Consider the following 22,503-nt stretch of genomic DNA (forward strand, 5'->3'; position numbering starts at 1 on the left):
CCCCAAGTCCCTGACTGCAGCACACAGACAACAGCGCAAGGATGGGCAGTGATCTTCTTCACAGCCACCAATCGCCTTGAATATCTGCAGTGTTTACACCCGCTGTCCACTCACTTAATGACAGAGTTGGAGAAATACACTGTAGTTTATAGGAATTACACTCCTCAGTATCGTGCTGCCACCTATGAACAGACCAATGTACTACTTGCAACTGTAATGACAAGCCAATTGGCAAACCATGGATGGTGGGAAATTTGAAAGTGTAAATCAATATGGAAAGCTCCTCATATTTCCTTAACAATATAGTCTAGAATTTTTTATAATTGCAATACTAAGTAAGAAAAATAGATAACATTCCATAAGGGAACTATTAAATAATAAAAGTTTTTGTGACTTAAAAATCCAAGATACCATTTTTTTTTGTAATTACTGTACCCTGATCAAGCAGCTCCAAAAATTCCTTCATTACTCTAGGACAGTGGTTCCCAAAAAGAACTCGTGGAAAATTTAGGTATGTCTGATACGGCAAATACTGAGTTTTTTAAATTAAGTTTGCACAATTCTAAACAATTTTTTAGTATTTTCTGGAAGACACTCAGAACAATATAACAGTTACAGATGGGTACTAAATCCATTTTTAGACAGTTGCTTTCAACTAGCTGAAATTAAAAAAAAAGAAATAAATTTAAATATGTACGTATCTACTGATGGACTGTTAAAACTAGGCTTTTTTTCGCAGAGTGTAGACCAATTGAGGACTGTTTTTGCAAAACTTGCTAACTGAAAAAACTAAATTTTACAGGAGAGACAAAACACTGTAGTAAGCAAATTTTTCTGCTAACTCTCACATAGGAGAAAGCAAGTTTTGAAAAAACGATCACACTTTGACACACTACAATGAAGAGAAATAATCCAATTTTACTAAGACGCCTTTAACATCATGTAGAGGCCTGCCTTATATTAATGAATCCATCAAAATATCAATTTTGCAAATTTTGCAGTTAGCAAGTTTTGCAAAAATGGTCCTCAATTATGGATCGAAAGAGTGCATGAATATCTCGAGATTGCAAAAGAATTCTTAAATTTTTTTAACATTTGCAACATCATATTTATGCAAAATAAGCTTCATCAAAACAAAGACGAGAAATTTCACAGGACTTGAAAGTGATACAGTGGATCTCCACAAATAGACACAGCAATGATCCGTGTGCGAGACGAGGTACGAACTCTGTCTTTCTACGGAGTACTGCGGACATTGGTAAACATAAGGGCTGTACATTGTTTTTTGTGGTGTGCAGACCAAATCATAAATAATTACGTACATAATTATAAATATATTGTAGTATATGCAAAATATATAACAAAACAACTTCGTGATTAAGTACAATATACGTGATACATTTGAAACATAAAGCCACTTCTGGAGGAAAAACTTTAAATGAATCTACATACAGGGCTTTCATTTCAAAACTTCCCACTCTAACTAATTATTTAAATTGAATTCAATTAAAAAAAAAAAAAAACACGTACATTTAGATATTGAGGGGGAAGCCTTAAACCAGGCTTAATTGCATTTTAGAGTTCACCTCCCACCCCATGCCTCCCCCCACTTTGAAATTTCAGATGGCACCCCAATATTTTTATGCTTAAGTATGAAAGAGCATTCAATTATTTATACACCTCATTCATTTGTTTTCGCATCTTTTCTATTGTCACCTGGCAACCTGGATTGTTGATTAGAGCTGAAGAGAATAAAGCTACAAAAACTTATTGAGCATTTCATGTAATAGTTGTGTTTGTGTATTAAATTATTTTAAAATGGTGTATACCATTCAAGAGAGAACATAAATCATCCTTATTGATTAAATTGTGAAAATTACACCAAATAAGCTGTATTTTCATACTACAATTAACTGGTAATAACAAAGCTTCTTATAATCACTACAGAATGCCTCGTATTTAGATGAATTTTGTTTTATCCCAGGCACTGTTCTGATCGAAATGTCAAATTCTTGAGCAATGGCTCTGATTGATTCACCTTTTTTAAACCATTCCAATATTTGTAACTTCTGCTTCAACATAAGCACACATTTTTTGTTCCCTGCCATGCTACCAATATGTACGAGTATCTGCACACTACTGCACTGGTTCAACTGGTTAGCCCTGTGCAGCACGGGATAGGGTGTGTTGACTTACCTTGTATCATGAAGTATACGAGAGTGAGAGTCTATTTGTGGAGTTGCACTGTATCATATTTATCAAATACAGAGTCCAGATTTGAAAGATACTTTCTGAAAAACAGGCATATTTGTAACATAAATAAAATTATTTTTTACTTTATTGTACAACTACTGAAACTTTTTTTATGTTGAATGTTGTACATGTTTCTGAACACACATTAAGTGTATGTTAATAAGGCGTTTTTTATTTTATTTTGTAAATCGTCTCATGGCCCCCAATTTGGGAACCATTGCTCTAGGAGATTTCTTATTTCCAGTAAGTTAAAATGTAAAAATTCTGATTTGTGATCAAATTACTTTAAAGTTTATAATATGCATTCTGAATTTGTAGTAACCACTTATAAACTAAATTTCTGACTTAGAATAAAGATATTATGATGAAATCTTCACTATAGTATTCCTCAAGAAACCGTAAATTTTTTGACATCATATTAAAAGAGAAATGAAGAAAATGACCAAAACTCAATAGCAGATCCCCTTAAATGGAATATGACTTTTTTTCCCCCCCCTAAATGTTGATACCAATTTCATCTGTACTCGTATAATTATCCTGTCCATTATATTTGAAATGTTTAATTATACTTACTTACTGGCTTTTAAAGAATCCGGAGGTTCATTGCCACCCTCACATAAGCCCGCCATCAGTCCCTATCCTGAGCAAGATTAATCCCTTCTCTATCATCATATCCCACCTCCCTCAAATCCATTTTAATATTATCTTCCCATCTACGTCTCGGCCTCCCTAGAGGTCTTTTTCCCCCTCTGGCCTCCCAACTAACACTCTATATGCATTTCTGGATTCGCCCATACATGCTACATGCCCTGCCCATCTCAAACGTCTGGATTTAATGTTCCTGATTATGTCAGGTGAAGAACACAATACATGCAGTTCTGTGTTGTGTAACTTTCTCCATTCTCCTGTAACTTCATCCCTCTTAGCCCCAAATATTTTTCTGAGAACCTTATTCTCAAACACCCTTAACCAATGTTCTCTCTCAACGTGAGAGTCCAAGTTTCACAACCATAAAGAACAACCGGTAATATAATTGTTTTATAAATTCTAACTTTCAAATATTTTGACAGCAGACTGGATGATTAAAGCTTTTCAACCGAATAATAACAGGCATTTCCCATATTTATTCTGTGTTTAATTTCCTCCCGAGTATCATTTATATTTGTTACTGTTGTTCCAAGATATTTGAACTTCTCCACCTCTTCGAAAGATAAATTTCCAATTTTTATATTTCCATTTCGCACAATATTTCCGTCACGAGACATAATCATATACTTTGTCTTTTCAGGATTTACTTCCAAACCTATTTCTTTACTTGCTTCCAGTAAAATCCTCGTGTTTTCCCTAATCATTTGTGGATTTTCTCCTAACATATTCACGTCATCCACATAGACAAGCAGCTGATGTAACCCATTCAATTCCAAACCCTCTCTGTTATCCTGGACTTTCCTAATGGCATACTCTAGAGCAAAGTTAAAAAGTAAAGGTGATAGTGCATCTCCTTGCTTTAGCCCACAGTGAATTGGAAATGCATCTGACAAAAATTGACCTATACGAACTCTGCTGTACGTTTCACTGAGACACATTTTAATTAATCGAACTAGTTTCTTGGGAATATCAAATTCAGTAAGAATATCATATAAAACTTCTCTCTTAACCGAGTCATACGCCTTTTTGAAATCTATTAATAACTGATGTATTGTATGTACCCTTATACTCCCATTTTTTCTCCATTATCTGTCGAATACAAAATATCTGGTCAATAGTTGATCTATTACGCCTAAAACCACACTGATGATCCCCAATAATTTCATCTACATATGGAGTTAATCTTCTCAAAAGAATATTGGACAAAATTTTGTATGACGTCAACAAAAGTGATATTCCTCGAAAGTTACTACAGTTAGTCTTGTCCCCCTTCTTAAAGATAGGTACGATTATGGACTCCTTCCATTGTTCTGGTACAATTTCCTTTTCCCAAATAGCAAGTACAAGTTTATAAATTCCGCTATATAATGCACTTCCACCCTCTTGTATTAATTCTGCTGGAATTTGATCGATACCTGGAGACTTATAATTTTTCAGATATTCTATCGTAATTTCGACTTCAGAAAGTGTGGGTTCAGGTATAAATGGCCCAGCAGTTTGTATTTCAATTTCATCCCGATCATTTTGTATTTGGCCTATGTATATTTAGTAGTTGTCCAAAATAGTTTTTCCATTTGTTCAGGATAGAATGAGCGTCTGCAAACAAGTCACCATTCTCATCCTTTATCACGTTTACCCTTGCCTGATATCCATTCTTGAATTCCTTTATGCCCTTATATAAATCTCTAATGTTTTTATTTTTACTATTTGTTTCTACCTCATTCAGTTTTTCCTTCAAGTAATCTCTCTTTTTATTCCTAAGTGTACGATTTGCTTCCCATCTTTTATTGAAATAATTATCTCTATTCGCCTCAACTGGATCCTGTAAGAATTTCAATTTTGCCTGTTTCCTTCTTTCTACTACCATGCAACAATCTTCATCAAACCATGGTTTCTTTTTCTTAGTTTCATAATAACCTATGCTCTGTTCAGCTCTAATTTTGATATTATCTCGGATATTTTCCCACATGCTATTAACATCTAACTCTTCCTCAACTTCGTCGGAACTTGCTAATACGGCAAACCTATTAGAAATTTCGACCTGATAATGTTGCTTAGTTTCCTCGTCCTTTAATTTCGGAATATTGAATCTTCTAATATTAACTTGTTGCTCTACTCGCTTGGCTACTGATAGTCTTTCTCTTAGTTCTCCAATTACCAAATAATGGTCAGAATTATAGTCTGCCCTCCCTGAAAGTTCGAATATCTGCTATATTAATATGTCTCTGTTTATCTATCAAGATGTGATCTATTTGGTTGTGTGTCAATCCATCTGGAGACGTCCAAGTATATTTATGTATATCCTTATGGGGAAATGTTGTACTTTTGACAATTAAATTTTTTGATGTGGCAAAGTTGACTAACCTAACTCCATTGTCATTACTAATTACGTGTAGGCTCTCTTTTCCAATAGTCGGTTTAAAAATATCCTCCCATCCTACTTTAGCATTGAATTAATTGTTTAATTATTCACATATTAATTTGTTTTGTGTCCCAAAGGTCTATAACCATGTCACTGTTATTTCCTACATGGCTTCTCTTTTTTTAGGTCTTAAGCTGACTGCGTTGTACATTCTACATACCTGCGGCCAATGACATGATGCGCATGTTTAAATGTAGTCGAGCTACAATGTGGTTGGCTGCCAGAAATAATAATGATGTGGCTATAGTAATTTCATCTCTGGTTGAGTTCTTTGCCTCTGCATAGTTGTCAGAACCAAACTTTCTGATTCGTACAAAAAAGTAGGATCTCTAGTTATTAATAATGACATAATAAAAAATATGGATTTCATTCTTTTTTGCTTGTTTGAAAGTAATGTAAGCAAAGCAGTAGGTAGGGAGCAAGGTTAGGAATAAGAAAAACTGTGTTACAACTCAACAGTGATTGAACATAAAGTATCAGTGACGTTCAGTGTTTCATTTGTTTTATTTAGTATAGATGCAGTCACACTATACCTCTTTATTTGTGTTACAAAACCATACTCGCAAGCGGGGTAGTGAGACAATTCAAATCAAATTATTCAACAAATAGAATCACTTTTGTACATTAATTCACTCAAATTATACAAATTATTATGTCAACACTGATTCTCCTAAATTCTGCATTACAGAATGAAGATTAATTAAATCATGCCATGACAGTTCATGGAGGCCCAAGACCATCACACACCAACTGTTCACATGTCTCAACAGATGTAAACGATCATCCAACAGTACAGGGGTAAAATGTGGTCAACACAATGATTCCCACCCCACCCGACCTGTTATAGTTGGCTTACAAAACCTCACAATGCTGAGTGAGCATGAATCCCACACCACTGGCCAGAATTTCGTGAGAAAAGTTATTTCCCGACGAAGATTCGAACCAGCACTCATTTCATATCACCAGTCCAAGACATGATACCTTAGACCACACAGGTATGGCATAGGACACAGAATGAAGATGCTTCACTGTTAAAAGACTTGTAAGTCTTAAATTGTGCCAATAATTTAACATAGAACAGTTTAATTAATTGATACCATAACAGATATATTCTGTAGGACCAAAAATTAATCTTTACATAGATAAGAATAATTTGACGTGAATGAAAAATTATGAAAGCCCAGATAATGAAAAGATGTGGCTGCATTGTAACTTCATTAACCCTGATGTACAGTGTTAAGAATCTGTACACAAACAGTGAATTCACATTTAACGAAAATGAAGTTATTTGTGTAACTATTCTTCAGTTCTGAAATGTTTTCTTAGTATCACATGACAATACAAATAAACATTAACCACCCACAGTTTATTTTCACTGTGAAAACTTTCATTTGCAAGACCCGGATTTGAACGACTTATCTCTTGTTTGGTATTTTGCAGATAGCACTCAATTATTTTCAAATTCTTATCATGCCACTTTTGTTGCAAAAAAATGTATAATGTTTCTCTCATTTTTTTCAGTTTTGCATAAATTTTCTATTATTAACTTTTAAACTTGCAATTCACTTTCAATGTTCGTTGCATAGCAATTGAAGGGTACACGGGAAAAACGAACGTCACAATTCCTTTAAGACTGATGTCATTATCTAATTCACTGTATTACTACTAACTTTAATGTTATTTTTACCAAAAGTGGTAAAGGAGAATTAAAACCATGGATACACTCATCATTTCCTTCATTTCTAGTAGAAACACCAATAAATTTTGCAGTAATATACTGAAGTAGATCATTGTCTCACCTTTAATGGAAATGTGACATTGTTCGTTTTTCCCATGTACCCTTCAATTATGAAAAGGATGAACTTATCACCAGAAGGAATAGCAAAAGATATACTATTAAAAACACTCCCTAATATCTCACCACAGCAGTATGAAACCATATGAAATACAAACACATACGAAGCACTAAAAGTTTGTACCTATTTCAAAATACAGTTACACGTTTTTACAAATATAACTGAATTAGTGTATAGAGTCTAAACTTATTCTACTAAAATTAAATTACAAAGATGCACGCCATATTGATTTTTCTGCAATCTACAGAACAGTATTGGAAAAGATCCAACTGCTAAATTAGTGAATACTTATACTGCGAAATGTTAACAAAGACATAAAAAGTGAGGTTAATTCACTTGAAAATATTTTACTGTTATGTAATTTAATAAATAATGCTGTTCATTTTATAGAGTAAAGATATCCCATGATACCAGTATTGGACATTGTATGGAGGTAAAGTTCACTTTTTCTCCTTGCACGAGAAAGAATTGATGTGGTCAGTATCATGCTCTGGCCACATTTTGACCACAGAAAGAATTGGTACTCAAGTGGCTGAGTGGTTAGCTTCTCTGCCTTTCACAGTAATGACCTGGGTTCAATTTCCATCTCGGGGATATAGGCCTACTGTTTCCCTTCACCATTGTCATGATTTCACTAACACTCAACAATCACCCTTTATTCTATGAGGTACTGAGCCAGGCCTGCAGAACAAATACAAAATTGCTAGAAAAATACGTTGTACGTTTGTATTTGTTGTTGTTTAGTCCACTGTCCGAAGACAGGTCTGAACCTCACAAGTGATACCAACAAGGCACCACTTATGAGGAAACTAGGTCAGGAGATAATGGGGTAGGGTGACCAGTTCCTTTCCCCATATATTATATTTAATAAATACAATTGCCACCAGCATAGCTCAGTCAGCTGAGGTGCTTGCTTGCCAATCCAAAGTTGGGTTCAGGCTTGGGTTAATTACCTGGTTCAGTTTTTCCGAGGTTTTCCCCAACCGTAAGGTGAATGTCAGGTAATCTATGGCGAATCCTCGACTTCATCTCGTCAGATACCATCTCACTATCATCAATCCCAACAACACTAAATAACTAGTACAGCATAGTCAATTAACCAATAAAATAAATACAATTAATTTGACAGGAGGTGAGTGTGTCCTGAAAGTTATGACGAGAAAAATTCCGCCATCCAATGGACTCGAATCCAGGAGCTTCCAGTCTAAAGTCCATTGTTTTATCATATGAACTACTACAGCCCCAAATTTATGGGCTAATTTTTGCAACTTATAAGTTCCTTTAAACTGTTTCAAGGTAATGTCAACTTTGATTATTTTTAAGTTATCAAAATCCGGGCCTTGCTTATTAGAGAGAAAAGTGGCATTTTTTTTTTAAACAAAAGCTAGACTCTTTGTTTCTACTTTACAGCGCACTGGTTTTTCACCTGAGTGACAACCATATGTTTTGTTAAGTCATAACTCTGAACACATCTCCAACCACATTCAGTACACAGATAATGTTTTCCTCCCATGTGGGCCCTCAAATGGTTAATGAGGGTACTACGATGTCCAAAATTGTTGCCGCACACAGTACAATGGTAGGGTTTTTCGCCTGTGTGACCCCGCATGTGTTTAGTGAGCGTATCACCACGACTGAAGATCCTCCACACACAGTACATAGATACGGTTTTTCTAGTGTGTGTATCCTCATGTGCTTTCTCAAACAGCTACCAAAACCGAACGACTCCCCACACACAGAACAACAATATGGTTTTTCACCAGTGTGAGTCCGTAAGTGGCCTTGAAGCTGATGCTTTAATGTGAAAATTTTCCCACAATCATGACAAAGGAATTGCTTCCTGTCCACTTCTGGTTTAGACTGTGTCTGTAACTCCTCTACTCTGACTTTACTCGAAATGTCTTTCGAAACGTCCTTTATGCAGTTGTCTTCCTGTAAACAAGTTTCATTAGAAGCCTTAGTTTTTTTTAAATCTTTATTTTCAGGTAGCCATCTCTTAGTAGAATTCTTCGCAGAGTTAACTGTTGTGGGCTGTACAAAATTTCCCTTCTGTCGTTTTTCAGATTCTTTTACATCTGAATTCGAATCATGTTTCTGCATCCTTGTAACATTTCTACTATATTTTCTTCCAGAAAATTGCTTGTCAGTTTTCATTTTAAATTTTCCCACCACAGGAACATAGATCCTCTTCTTTGTGCCAGTGTTTCCATTTGAGTTCGTTCCAGCTGGAAGACTGGACCAAAGACCTTCGGTGCTTTTCAAAAAGCCATCTTCTTCAGGCAATCTGTCACAGAGAAAATCAAGTTAAGTAGGCCTAGAATATAAAGGGTGGTTCACATAAAAGGTTACAAGCCAATAGCTCTTAAATGGATCAATAAAACTAAATGCTGATTTTTTTTTCAATCTTTATAACAGCAAGAGACCTTTCAAAAAATGACATTGGAAACTTTTCAGTGTTTACTCTTCATGAGGAACTCGGGAGGGGGAGGAGGGTAAGTTTAGAATTTCAAATGAAATTACTATAATTTTTGGAAATTCTGATTTTTCTTTTTTATTATGTAACTTTCATCCAAAATATTTTCCTCCACAGTACAGTAGAATATTGAGAAGTATTAGGCATTTGAAATTTCGAAGGCATACTAGGTAAAAGTATTAAAGAAGTAAAAATTTCAGAGATTTCATTTTACGTCGCTTCATTAAGTGCTCAAAATAATAGTGGTGGTGGTGATGGCAGCATCAGTAATAATAATAATAATAATAATAATAATAATAATAATAATGACCTACATTAACATCTAAATACTTATTAATACTTTTATTAAGGTTTTTTCTAACATTTGACAACATACTTGTTCCTTTGTATCTTCTTTGGTTGTAGGTGCTGTAGGCATGACTTTTGTTTTATGTACACTTAGCGGCAAAAAGAATGGGCTGGCTGACAATTTCTAAGTTCCAGAGACATACATTGCACATGCTCGTCTCGTCAACGCCATAGTTCACTAGGTAACACATAATTAAACCATTTAAATTTGCTGTATTTTGTTTAAGAGGCTAAAATATGTAATAAAATCGAATGGCGGGCTGATTCTAGATACATCAGGGCCCTTGAAGAGTGAAAAAATAATAAAATTGATAAATACAAAATCGACCAGAACGAATATGAACAGGAAAACCATGTATTATGCCGAACTAATATAAACAGTTGCAGTAGCATAAGTTGTTACGGCATTGGTATATTGAACATGTTAGTACTAGTAGCTCAAGGTTCGAATCTCCCCCAATCTTCTTTTTTTTTTTATTACAAATTTTCCATTATATGTGTCTTGCAAAGCTATAATTATGTGGCGATATATCTTAGAATATGCCCAAACTCTAATAAATAATAAACCTCCCTCTCTCTTTCAAGCAATACTGCTTTCTGTTAATATAACGTTCTGTCTCGTCATTACGCTTGAAGATGGCACAGAAACAATAACTCATTGCCCTGGTTCCGACAGGACTTCGATTGGAGAAATGTCATTTTCTCCGATCACGTAATTGTCTCCAGTAACATTCTGTGTATGCTACTCTCCGACAGGACTTTGATTGGAGAAATGTCATTTTCTCCGACGAGGTAATTGTCTCCAATAACAATGTAACAATGATAGTACTGCCCTAGTTTATTGTATGAATGACCACCGATATGCTTCGCGTGAGGGTCGTGTGTTGGGGTGGATGTCATACGATGGGGCAGGACTTCTGGAACGCATCCACGGTCTGTTTACGGCAGAAGTCTACGAACACATTTTGGCAAATGTAATGATCCCTTCCGCCCGAAAATGATATCCAGAAGGAACACTTTTCTTCCAGCAGGATAATCATCCGATACACACTGCCAACCGGATTCAAAGATGGTTTACGAGACGGCGTGATGTCGACCCAGTCAAAAGGATCCTATGCTCTAATTGAGCAGAACAGCCACCCGTTCGGGCACCTGAGGAATTGTGGGACAGAATTCTAGATGCAAGGGAGAAGATGGCCAAGAATTTAGACCTGTTTCATAATCTTGTGGACTCCATGCCGCGCATAATGAGGGCAGATGTTGACGCAGGTGGTTTGTGGATGAGATTCTAGTCCCCATCACAGCCTTGTTTTGTTAATATATTAACAAATTGTTTGTTTTTGTTAATTTATTTATTTGTGTTTGATATGCGTCCGTTTTTTTAGGATGTGAAACAAGTATTTTTGTTTATACAGGCCAGGTCTCACCTATTAATAGCCCACAGATGATGGGCAATAATGTTTTTACAAGGCAGGCATAACGAAGTTTGTTAACAAATGCCATTTCACATTTAAACTAATAAATTAAGTAAAAGTTAAAATAAAAAAAAAATAATTTTACCATACCAGGAGCCGAACTCACAACCTCTGGCACGAATGTCAGACTTCTTACCGCTGGGCCACACACTGCTCGTAAGGTTTAGTACATTATACACGGATGACTTTCAATGAAGAGACACCACAGCAATGCCTTGCACTGGGTTACGTTTACACAAGTGAACCGCGCAATAGAACTTAGCATTTCTATCGACCAAGAGTCGGCCCATTCTTTTTGCCGCTAAGTGTACCTCATAAAAAATAATCAAGTAAGCAGGCTGGCCATGGGACAGGTCCAGCACTTCCAATTCATATGTAATCTAACTTCTTATTTAACAGTTCATGCATACATCTTGCAAAATGTGGTGAGGCATCATTCACTTTTCACGTGACTTAGTTCATACGTCTCTTATTCTTTGTGGCTACAACATTTTGTTTAGGAGCATGTAATATTTAACTAACAACGATTGAGTCATATTACAACTAGGGGCTAGGCAATGTTGCTTAAGCACAAATGACTCCTGTTGTTCCAGGAGGTTAAAAAGCTGCGACCTCCATGAAAAGGGGTATAGTAACACATTTCTGTTCTTACATTGAGAGTTAAGAGTGGTTATGTACAGACATGAATGGTGTGGTGCTAAAATAAATGGTAATAATGTAAATTGCATTCCAAATAATGTGCTAGATAAGGTAAAGTGTATTACTGAAGTGGCCAGTCTCATTCACATTAAGTAAACAAGTGATATTGAAGTATTCTTGTCTATGAAAAATAGATGATATATACAAGTTTCTTATAAATTCGTACGTTTTTTCCTGTCGATCAAATTGACTTGTGAATCATGTACTGGTTTCTTTGTTTCTTCATTATGGCAACCCTAGTTTTAACAAGTTTCTATTGTTATTAGAATTATAACATTCGTAATGAGAAATAAGATCAATTGGTATTATTTTCATTTAAAACGCCCCTGTATTCGACTGAATGATATTTAGAGTGCAAGTTCCCTATGAGCTTGAAATTTCCAAGATAGTAATTTATCGTAATATTAAAATTAAATACCAGTCCTAGGGAAAACATCTGATTTCAGTAAACGAATAATTATATCCCTTGTTTTTACATCTTGATCCCTTGTTTTGTTGTTTTGTCAACTGTCCGAAGACAGGTCACAAGTGATATCAAGGCACCATCTATAAAGCAACTAAGCCAGGAGATAATGGGTAGGGTGGCTAATTATATCCTTTAATTGTTGTATTTTTTGTTTTAGAAAGCTGTTCATTAGCTGTTTATTTCCAGAATTCATCAAATTGTTGTACTTCGGTACATTAAAATAAAATAATAAATTGTTGAAGGATAAATTTTACATAATGGGATCCTACTTTTACACAAGTAGAATCTAATTTATGAGATTTATATTTTGAAATATTGTTCCTCTCCACTAAAGTGCTGCTATGAGACTGTATTGCATTGTACAATATTATTCGAAACATAACTTTTCGGCTTGGTATTACTGCCTTGTGTTGAATTCTTCTGATTTTTAATTTCTATCAGAGCTAGATGAGATTTTGTTTTGAAATATTTGAGAATATGTTGAGGAATCGACATTTTCAGACCAATGTTTGACCTCATAAAACATCCTTCATGTGAATCAGAGTATTGTCTCCAGACTGTGGAGAAAGTACCAGGAAACCCAGTCAATAGCAGATTGACCTCGCGAGGGCCGTCCACGCAAAACAACACCAGGTCAGGACCGGTATGTAAGGTTATCTGAACATAGGAACCCTATAGCCTCAGCTACAACTCTGCGCCATGACCTGCACGAAGCCACTGGTGTTGTTGTAAGTAGCCAAACTGTGCGCAATAGATTTCATGACATAGGGTTGTATGCTCAAAGACCACTCAAGACTCCAGCACTCCGTCCACATTACAGGGGTGATCGTGCAAGATGGGCTAGAGCACATGAGAATTGGACACGAGGCCAATGGACCAGAACTTTATTCTCAGACGAAGTGAGAATGGGCCTACACCCTGACAACAACTCTATTCGCGTACGGAGACGAATAGGGGAACGAAATCATCCCTCAATGACCGTGGAACGTCACCAGCAGTTTGGTGGTTCAATCTTGTTTTGGGTAGGTGTCATGTTTGGCCGCTACACACCACTGGTTTCAATAGATGACTGCTGCCGTGTATGAGAACAACATCCTCCAACCCATAGTAAGTGGTTTTGCAGAGACTGTAGGAGAAGGGTTCACTCTACAGGACGATAATGCTCGGCCTCATCGTGCTCATAGTGTGCAGCGGTATCTGGTAGAACATGGGATCCGAAGAATGGATTGGCCAGAATGCTCACCGGATATGAACTGCATAGAGCATGCATGGAGCTTTCTCAGGAGAGCCATTTCCAATCGTCCACATCACCCATTAACGATTCAAGAACTCAGGAATGCTGCCTTGGAAGAATGGGACAATTTGCCTCAGGAGAGCTTAGATGCGTTGGTACTGAGTATGCCCCGTCGCATACAAGAGTGCCTTAGGTTTCGTGGAGGACCAACACGTTATTAAACAGGGTACTGAAAGCACCATTTCCTTTTCTTTGATGATGTACGAATTTCAACTTCCCTTATCTTTTCCGTTGTTTCCAAACAATGCTACTTTTTCATTTCATATTGAGTCCAGTGTTAACAAAAAGTGTATTTCTACTTTTAAGTTTATTCTGTGGAACCAAGAAACCCAAATATAATTTATCTATTTTATTTTAATTAATCAAAACCGTTATATGCCTAAATATGCTTAACTTTTTTTGACCAGTGTAGTATATTATGTTAAATCATTTTATTTCAGGAAATCAGAATAGGCCTACATTTTGTCATCAAAATTATGGTTTTTCTTTCTGTTTGTAATTACTTGATTTTGATTAGTAGACCTACAATAATCATATTCTTTGTTGGACAGCTTGTAAATTAATATTTTTTGCCAATTATTTTTTAACCTTTAACATATTTACTGAATAGAGTAGGGAATAGAGTGTAAAGCAGCAAGACTTAATAAAACAATACACATCTCTATTTTTCAGCTTTAGTGTTGCCGCCATCTATCGTCAAAAGATTCGATTAATACGAAAACTGTAACACCACTGCCACCTGGCGAATGAAATTCTAACTATTTACTCAAGTGGAAGCTTTTGATAGGTTAGGCTCTAGACGCAAGTTGTGCGACATAGTTGCCTAAGCAACAAATAAACAAACCTGGCATATGAAGAGTCAGACCTGGAGTACATTCACAACATATTTGAAGATAACAGTGATGCTGACAAAGATTATCAACCCAATTATGGTGATCTGACTTTATCAGGTAAGTTATTTTAGTAATAAGTATATTTTAATGGATGATTTCTTATTTTTAATTGTATTTTTTGCAAAGTTTATATAATGTGACGCTTAGGCAAGTTTGTCTCTTACATTTTTTCAAAACCCATAAGAAATGCAGAGGGTTAGGCACTATTTTTGGTGGATATTTTAGTTTATATTTTCAATTAATATTTTATAATGTAAGCAAGTTTAGCTCTATTTGCATGCGTATGAAACATAATTAAAGGTAGTATTTGACGAAATCAAATCTGTTAATATCCCTTGATGAGGTTGGTTAGGCAAGCTTAGTGCTAAGTACGAATAATTGTTGTTGTTTGGCTAAAATTTACAGCTTATGTCACCACATGTACCATTTTATTTTGTCATTTTTTATGACTATGGAGTTCGGAATGGCATGCCTTCTCAGTCATATCAACAATTTTCTCCCACAGAAAACCAAAGTTTTTACAATCTATAGTGACAGCTGTGGAGGGCAGAATCGTAATATTAAAACAGCTCTCTTCTTATCTTGCTCATTGCAAAACCATCCAACCCTTGAAGTGATCAATCAAAAATTTTTCATTCCTGGCCACAGTTTTGATATCTGTGACATAGACTTTGGAGTCATCGAGAGGTCTAAACGCTATCATGAAGAAGTATATGTTCCTGAAAAGTGGGAAAGAGTAATAGCTGATGCGACGAAAAGAAATCCAAAATTTCAGGTCCATCGTATGACTAGCGAACTATTCTATAGTTGAGATACTTTAGAAAATGAAATAACATACAGAAGGATATCAGAAAATAAACAAAAAGTGGACTGGCTCAAGATTCGATGGTTACAGTTTCGGAAAGATGAACCCAAGAAACTTTTCTACCAAACATACAGTGTGTCTGACTGCATAGATTTTGGTATGGTCGATATAGCACGGAAAGGGATCTGAGGGCACTCATCGCGAAACTTTTCTCAGAAATTGAACCTCCTGTATCCCAGAGGTCGGCCAATCACGAAAGAGAAGAAGAAAGATTTAATGTCACTACTCAAATATATCCCTCCAATTTACCACCATTATTACCGAAATCTAAAAGGAGAAGGAGAAGGTTTCAACAATCCAGACATGGAAGCAACTGACAGGGATAATGAATAAAGAGTTCCATATTTTTCTTTGTGTTCCAAAGATTTATAGTTCGTAACTTTGTTAATTAGTCCAATAAATCGGTCATCATATCACTGACCTGCAATGATTTTAATCTCTTATACTTTTGAACCTAACTTGCACATCCCACTTATTTGGATATCAAATTTTTTTTTACGAGAGCCAAACTTGCCTAACATTGCCTATGGGTCATTCCATGGTTGCATGTGTGACATTTTAACAGCAGATTCACTTATAAAAAAGACACTGTAGATTAAATGTTTTAAGAGCTAACATTTTTACTTTTATATAGTATATTAACCATCACAGTTATAAAATGTCAATCTTTGTTGCGTGTATGACAAAATGATACAACTCCTGCTCACGCAAGTGAAGATTTTATTACAATTATGTTCTCTTGGATTATGAATATGATTGTAACTTGCTGGTGACATAAATAAAATGTATACTTTTGAGATGATATAATAGAAGTTGCTGAGGAACATTAACATTCAACATAAATTCTAATTTGAAAATGTTGCGTGTGTGACACTTGAAGACATGTTAAGTTTACAAATTTTTATCAGCAGGAATGTGACATAGATATTTTTTATTTACAAACTAACCAAAATAATACCACTGCTATTGAAATTAATTAAAAAAACACAAATTTAAAAAATTTTTACAAACATTCATGTAGGCTAAAACATAGCATAGTCACCTAAAGGCAAATTGACTCCTGTTATTAAGCAAATTAGGAGGTTTCACTTTCTTCAGGATCACTGACAAGTCCTCCCAAAATTTGTCCTCATTTACTGGCAACACCCAACACTTCCTCATACTTCATCACAATAGCAAAGAAGACGTCTTGTTTCCTGTTAGACTTTCCTGTTGCAGTTAAAGATACAAGTACCGTACAAAGTCCCCTGGCTCAAGTTTGGTATTGTCCTTGTTGTTGCATGAAGATCTAGACCTCTCTTCTTCTTCTTCTTCTTCTTCTTCTTCTTCTTCTTTTTCTTCAAGATGTAATAATTGGACTGTTGTTAATTCTTCTTGTTGAAGCTTACAGAAACTTTCACCAAATCTTCTTTAATAGGAGACACAAAGCAAACTTTATGCAGGCTTGGAATTGGCTGTACATTTTTCCAACGATTATCCAGGAATGATGATAATGAATTCACTTCTTCTGCAGATGTAAATAGTGTTGTTACACCTTTTACACTCTGTTTGGTACATTCATAGAATTCGTAAGGCGAATTTATATAATCATTTGGCTTGATTTCAGCATTTTCTAAACAGTTCTTTTCAAAGTTCTCCCAACATCATCAACTGCTCCTTTGCCATGGGAAGTGGCAAAAAAATTCCAGTCTTCAGAAATATTGAAGTCAGACTGAAAATGTGTGAGGTTCAACACTGCGATGCAATTCTTGAACTGTGCAGCACAGCCATCAGAGAATATCTTCACATGTTGAATATTCGGAACTTGTTTCAGTTTCAAGTCTTAGAGAAGGGTTTTAAGGAATATTTGCTGTGTGACAAGTCATCACTTATAATGACATAATTATAGTTCTTCCCGCATTTCAACCAAACAGCAGCAGTGAAAATGGTGGTTTGTCACTGACTCCAGTCAGCACTTTGAATTTCATCTTGGCTCAAAGATATGTAGTTTTCTGCAAAATCAATTTGGATGACTGCATCATGAATTAGAAAATTTTTCTTCACCTCTTCAAAGTGTTTGGACTGTTTTATTTTCACGTAACTATGGAGTTTGAATGCCGTTCAACTGGATTTGTATTTTCTTGACATATTCAGATCAGTCCCAGTTTCCAGGACAATTTGAGGATGTCCTTCCACGTCTCTACACTGAGGCCATTTCATTTCATTATTAACTTTTTCTTCATCACTAATGATATTTTGAACAGAAATGCAGGCCGACTTGCATTTCTCACATGTATCTGACATGCATTCAAAGCTTTCAGTGTCACATACAAGGATGGCTAATAAATCTTGTTTACTACGTGGAAATACACCAGTTTCTTTCCTATACTTTCTACCAAAAACTGCATGTTCCCATGGTAATGATATACATGTGTTATGGGTCATAGAGGAAACGGGAAATACAAATGGTTGGTGAAGCTCGAAAAACTTGAATTTCTTTATAACACAATCAGGATATTCCTTCACAAACTCTTCATAGGCTTCAGTAGTGGTCGTCATCATCATAGTACGTTTCTGTACCACTTCTTTCTTGCCGGTTTGAACATTCTTTATGGTGACTTTGTCTTTTTTACCTAGCTCAGTCCTGCTTATGTCATCATGAAGATAAAACTGCACCGTGTTATCTTTTGTTTCATCATTCAATCTTTTACGGTACTTTTTAAAATTTTTGTAGCAGATTTAGTCTTTTTGCAAATTCCGGCAATTCCTCAAATATAAATTTCGATACCACTGTTTTCCTTTTCTTTAGGCTGTTTGGTAAACCTCTATTCACTTTAAAGAACTGCTTTCCCTAGTGATCTGTTACTCCTATATGAACCCCTTGTTAGAGATACATTATTTATCTCAGGTACCTACTTTAGTTTTTCTCTGTGCCGCCTCTGTCTTATTCTATCTTGCTTGCGCTTTAGCGTTAACTTTATTTCATCAGTTTGAAGAGCTTGTTTTTGTCTTTCCCTGTTTTTTTTTCATGTTTTGTGTTGTGGGTGTGACATTTGATAATATGAGGCTAATGTCACACACGCAACGCAATTTTGAGTGCAAAATAGTCATGCTACCAAAAAAGTTGTTGTATGTTAAAATTTAGATCTTGTGGATAACCTCACTTTCTGAAAGTTTTACTTTGCTAAGTTAATTACTTTCTTATGGGGATAAATAAAATCATGTTTTGTGTTGCGGTCCTGACATATGATCGTAATATTTTGATTTAGTCCCATGTACTTGAAAAACTCATCTGATTTGCTTCAAAATTTCACAGTAGATTGTGGAACATCTACACAGCAAGTTTCTCACGCAACAAAAAATCAGAAGACAAGCAAAGATGATCAAACAGGCAACAAATGAGGTGTATTTTTCCTTTTGTCAGCAGTACTATTAATACTAAAGTCAAATATGCATAGACATTAAATAATATAATATTTTCATAAAATTACCTAACCGTTTATCTGGTATAAAGGTTCATCTACTCTAGAAATATGAATATTACAATTACTTTGAAATATTTTAATTTTTTTGCATTCAGGGTCCTTTGACAAGAAATGACTCCTATGCCACATGTTTGGGCTTGAAATATACAGTAATTTGTTTTAGGGCTAAACTTGCCTATCATTCATTTTACAGTTAACACATTTCTGGGTTAATGATATTTTTCAACTTACTTTTTTACATGGACTAGATACATACCAGCTATAACAGCTGGGGGAATCATCGTGCTAACCACATGATACCTTCATTCTGGTTGGATGATCGTCCACCTCTGCTTTGGCATGTGGGCGTGAGGCCAGCAGCCAGCTGGTCGGTCTAGGCCCTTCACGGGCTGTAGCGCCACGGATTATTATTATTATTATTATAGATACATACTAGATTACAGTAAAAGAGAAATAATTTTCTTTTGACATGTGATTATTTAAAAAAATGACGTCCAAATTTAGACTTGAATAACTATTTTCAGTGTAATTGTGGTTTAGGCAAGTCTGGCACTGAGCCACTCAATTATTGTTAAATTTAACTTGTGTTAGGTGATTAGCATAAGTATTAAATGTTGTATATCTGTATATATTGTATCGTTATATTACAGAACAACTATTTTAATTACTTATTAACATATTTATTATGAGGCTTATAATTTATTGTGTCAATTTCTCCGGGAATTTTTGAGACAAGCATAAATAAAAAAAAGTACGAAGACTCACCTAGTTAATATTGCTTCATCCATGATTTTAAACATGTGAGTGCATTCACATACTCCGAATTAAGTGCCGCTCTATGTTTAGTAACAATGTTTCCTGCATCACTAAACGTGAAAAAACTTTTTTTCTGTCAAGCACTTCTCCACGATCGTTTAATTTAAATCCTAACATTTCACCAAGTTTACCTCTCAAATTCTCATATGACATAATGGAGTTTACACTTTTCACAAACCACAGAAAATTGATTCTTTTTTTCTTTATCAAACTAAACACACAACCTTCATATACCAACTCAGTACAGAAACTGCAACTGCAAAAGTACAGCGGTCGAAACAGAAGACTGGCCCCTGTTGTAATCGAATTACCAGATTTTAAAAAGAGAAGAAGGTAGTTATGCTCTAACTTCCACACAGTATAGACATGGCTATTTTGAAATGGATGAGGGAGACGAAGCCCAGAAAAGTATGTATTTCATATGCTAGGAAGATGAGCTGACAACAAGGTGGAAGTTTTCTTGGAAAACCATAAAACTTAATAAGGGTTTCGCATTGTGTTTCAACTTTCAATAGAGGTAGACTAGGTCACTGTCCTCATATTTCCATCCCTTTCTGAAGTGTTTGTGGAAAGATTTTCCCTATGCTACCTGCTTTGCAATAAAAAAATAACAGTATTATTGTGCTTTTTAAGTAAGCAATTTCCGAGAGAGGAATATCGATTAAATATTTTTGATCGATTAATCTTACAACAGAAATTGATCAATTAATCGATTAAATCCCACAACACTAGTTTTAAGCCCATATACCGACCGAACAATGAATAAATGCTTTTGCTGACTGAATTCAGAACATGTGGATGTACAGCGAAGGTAAACCAGTCATTTGGTTTGTTTCGTATGTGATCCATTGCTTGTCAGTACATCAAACGAAATTGGTATTCGCTGTGGATGGGATTTGTCACTTTTTCGTAGTTTGTTGTAGCAGCAGACCACAGTGGTTAATATACCTAATTTCACAAACCAGTACTAGTATATCAAAACTGGAATGGATTGAAGAAGATGTCATCAACAAAGGGCCATATTTATGCATGGACCAACATGAGCCATGGCACTGGATGGCAAATTTTTGGGATTAGTACCATACTCAAGCTGTGAAAATTTGAGAAATTTTATACACATGTGCATTTATGACAAACATTTTACATTAATTTTTATATATCCGAAGAGTAGGTATTTTTATACTATATGCAAACAGGATGTAATTAATTAACTAATTAGTAAAAGGTAGTAAGGTTGTCTGATTATAATGTACCAATCAAGCTTTATTTCACATGTGCGTCACATAATTAAAGCTTGTAAGTTACCGTACTTAATTTTACATGGCAGCTCATAACATCTCAAAGCAAAATAATACTTGTTCTATGCAAAAATTGGTAACTTATTGGTTAAATACCTGACATTTTATTTTTATTTTTATTATTATTATTATTATCATTATTATTATTATCATCATTATTATTATCAGTTGAAATGAACTAGTACATAAGTTACAGGTTTAAAATGATTGTCTGCAGTTGTTAAATTATGAAGTTTTAAATTATTAGTATTATTAAGTTCGGATACAAAAAGAATTGAGGCTGAATATAGAAAACAGTGAAAACTTAAAATAATTTAGAAAAGAAATAAAAAGTGCTTATGTAGTAAGACACACAAAATCGAGTTGTTCAAAATGAAACTGAGGTATTCTTTCAAAAATTGATGTGAGTACATTTTCACTGTTATGTGATACATCTTCTAAACTAACAATAAGTACGATAAAGAAAGTGAAATGAATGGCAGTATTGATCAGCACCCATGTAATTAAAATAATGACTGATGAGTAAGGAAATGAAATAAATAAAATTAGATCCAGCATTCTGAGCAATAAATGAAGTAACTAGAGACTATTTCACCAGTCAAGGAGTGAAACAATAGGCCCCTCTAGAAGATTTCAGATCCAACAAAAAGCAGGGCGGTGATCGCTGAATGTACTGTAATACAATACTCACATTTAAAGTTATATTTAATTTTATTTCTTTTGTATTATTTTCCCTTTTTACTAATTAATTCCATTTGAATATTGATTATTCGATTCTCTGTCTTAATTTTGACTAATTTTCATAATTCGTTATTTATGTAGAGAGGGCAACATTTCTTTAGTTGCCTGAGATGGCAAACATTTTAAATACAGTCCCGCATCAACCTTATTGAATTATATCGGGACCAGGAAATTTTGGAAAAATCATGGAACTCGGCTGTTTGGAAACTTTGAATAAATACATAAAACTTGTATATGAATCCTCTGTTGCCAGATATTGAATTGTTAGTGCTAATCTTTCATGAACAGGTATTGCTTCTCACCAGTCTTTCTTTCTTGCAAAGTGTTAGCCTATTTTGCATAGTAACATTTCAAAGTCTGTTGCTGAAATTCGTCAGAAGTTTTAAAACTATCCCACTGAATTTAACATAAGTAATTAAACAAGTCAGTGCTTCTATTCTATACCAATTGCGACTTTTGTATAGTGGAATCTGTCACAATCACCCTTTATTT

At 35.0% G+C, this 22,503-nt stretch overlaps 1 long non-coding RNA gene across 1 annotated transcript in view; it reads left to right on the plus strand.

Moving 5' to 3' along the window:
• Nucleotides 1–22,503, plus strand: part of LOC138710445 (uncharacterized) — a 98,359-nt gene that overhangs the window by 22,134 nt on the left and 53,722 nt on the right. Inside the window, exon 3 of the long non-coding RNA XR_011335241.1 lies at nucleotides 14,607–14,884. This is a non-coding gene — a long non-coding RNA (uncharacterized lncRNA). The remainder of the gene's footprint in view (nucleotides 1–14,606; nucleotides 14,885–22,503) is intronic.

Source organism: Periplaneta americana, chromosome 12 (assembly GCF_040183065.1).
Source record: "Periplaneta americana isolate PAMFEO1 chromosome 12, P.americana_PAMFEO1_priV1, whole genome shotgun sequence".
Taxonomy (NCBI): domain Eukaryota; kingdom Metazoa; phylum Arthropoda; class Insecta; order Blattodea; family Blattidae; genus Periplaneta; species Periplaneta americana.